General features: G+C 31.6%; 1 protein-coding gene across 6 annotated transcripts in view; it reads right to left on the bottom strand.

Moving 5' to 3' along the window:
- Nucleotides 1–2,500, bottom strand: part of LOC135089598 (uncharacterized) — a 56,840-nt gene that overhangs the window by 53,238 nt on the left and 1,102 nt on the right. The window contains exon 1 of one of the 6 annotated variants that reach the window (XM_063985402.1): nucleotides 1–460. This exon is cut by the window's left edge and continues 332 nt beyond it. The exons of the other annotated variants lie outside the window; for them this stretch is intronic. The gene's annotated coding sequence lies outside the window, so the exon portion shown is untranslated. Of the gene's footprint in view, nucleotides 461–2,500 lie in introns of those variants that run through there. 6 annotated transcript variants of the gene reach the window in all.

Below are 2,500 nucleotides of genomic sequence, written 5' to 3'. Positions count from 1 at the left end.
CCTCACCTCTCCATCCCCTCAGCTTCTTCCCTCTGCCTCTCAAGAATCACCACTATCATCAACAACTCAATGCTGAGTCCTACTAAGCAAGAAAGCTGAATATAAAAATCAAGCAATTATAAGAAAAAATTCCACTCCCCTGTAAAGATGAGGGGAAATATGTCATCCCTCTCCCAGCTTGAAAGCCTTGTGTCTAGGACATGCTACAAATGCTTCAGAGAAAAAAACTCAGGGAAAAAAACAACACCTTTGACAGCATTATTACCATCACTTGTGTTACACCCTCTGATACTCTCACCTGCTAGCGAGTAATATCCTGTCATACAGGAGGGGACAAGGTGCCATAATAATAAACACTGATTATGTTGTCATTTTTCTCCAATTATTTGTAAAATTTTACTGAAAAAAAGCTAATATACGCAATGATACACATTTCTCAGAAGAAAACAGCACGTATCTCAAAATTTGTATTTTCTACATTTTAAGCGCAATTTCTCAGTTGACTTACAAGAAAATATAGATGTAAAGGTATCTTTGGAAAGAGTTTTTTTTTTCATCAAAAACAGATTTCCAAAAAAAAAAGTTGTTCATATGGTAGATTTTTTTTTTTTTTTTTTTTTTTTTTTGTAAAAAATTGAAAATTATTGTCAATGTTTGTTTCTGTCTTATTTCTATAAGAAATGTCTTATTGGAAATCCATTTTAGGGGTAATGAAGATATATGTATGTGTATTATATAGAATTATTTTTGAAACAGTTGGTTGAAGAAGAATTGAGAAATTCAAGTGATGATGATGTCATTTTTAAACATTTCCAGTGTTGAATATATGTTTTTTTTTTCTCTCTGAAACTAATGGGCAGATCTCAATGAAAATTGGGGATTTCATGTTTTACACATGCACACCAAAAATCATGTGTATTGGAAAAAAAATAAATGTCACCTCTAAGAGTAACAAGCATCCACTCCCCTTATGGAATAGTATTCTCTTTTCAACAATGACATATGGATCAGAGACATCAACATGAAACAAGGCACTGCAGTCAAAGAGGAGCATGTGGAGTGACAAGATGGGAAGATGAGAGCAATGAAATTTACCTATGAGCTCCAGTGCAAGATGACTGGCATGGAGAGAAATGGATGTAAAAGGAACACAATTATATGTTTTAAAGAGGAGGATGGAGAATGAAGAATCTGAAATTTAAAATGAGGGTCCAATGATAAGATAAAAGGGTATGTGCCAGAGTGCTAGAGGCATCAGAGAGAGAGAGAGAGAGAGAGAGAGAGAGAGAGAGAGAGAGAGAGAGAGAGAGAGAGAGAGAGAGAGAGAGAGAGAGAGAGAGAGAGAGAGAGAATTATCATCCCTCACAGTTAATTTTCTTCTATACTCTCAAACAATTTCCACTGACCACTTCTTTCTAGCAAAACTTTACAATTTCATAGCTGGTTCACTTGTTTCAAGATTGCACAAACTAAGAATAACGGAATGTCTGACCCCGATCATAGCAGCTGAGGAACCAACAATGTGGTATCACATAGCACAAGGCTTTGAAAACAACAGCAACTGTAACAGACTAATGATTAATTTTCTGAAACTTTGACATGGCAGCATTTGTCAGATGATGTGCAGATGCACTTTAGCTGGATCTATAAATCCCTCTTAACAATAGGCATCATATTTGTTTACACTGTTAATTGTGAGATAAGACAGAAATTCAAAAATTTGTTACCAGCGCTATTACTGATTTCTGACGGATGATGCTGAGATTAAAAAAAAAAAAAAAACACCAAATTGTCAGACCTATGACACAGGGACAGCAATATCTGTGTTCTGTACTAACGGTACAACAGTATTAATATAAAATGTTCAATGGTGGTAAAATTACATCTGAAGCATCAAATGTGTATTGGCAGCTATATGCATGGCATCATACAGTGAAGTACATACTCTCTATTTCCTATGACTACTGGTAGTCACATCTCCCATTTACACATTAAGCTGATAATATATATATATATATATATATATATATATATATATATATATATATATATATATATATATATATATATATATATATATATATATATTTTTTTTTTTTTTTTTTTTCCTATTAACATGAACAGAATGTGCTTTTATTTGATATATATATATATATATATATATATATATATATATATATATATATATATATATATATATATATATATATATATATATATATATATATATATATATATATATATATATATATATGGAAAATTTCCATCCTTTATCTACAGATAAGAATAATCTAAAAATAGTATAAACAACTATTTAACTTTACCTTTGCAACAAATAGAAATGCACTATTTGAGTATAGGAAGGCTATAAAAAGAAAAGGCTGAGCTTGTACATTTTGGCTGTAAATTTGACACAAGGCACTCGGGGTGGTGTTACAGAATTTCATCTTAATTTCCATTTCTAGATCTACTACGCATGACATTTTAGCATTCAAGATTT

Source organism: Scylla paramamosain, chromosome 3, assembly GCF_035594125.1.
Source record: "Scylla paramamosain isolate STU-SP2022 chromosome 3, ASM3559412v1, whole genome shotgun sequence".
NCBI classification, from domain to species: Eukaryota; Metazoa; Arthropoda; class Malacostraca; order Decapoda; family Portunidae; genus Scylla; species Scylla paramamosain.
The sequence above is the reverse complement of the archived record's forward strand: the minus strand, read 5'-3'. Positions and strand labels throughout refer to the sequence as shown.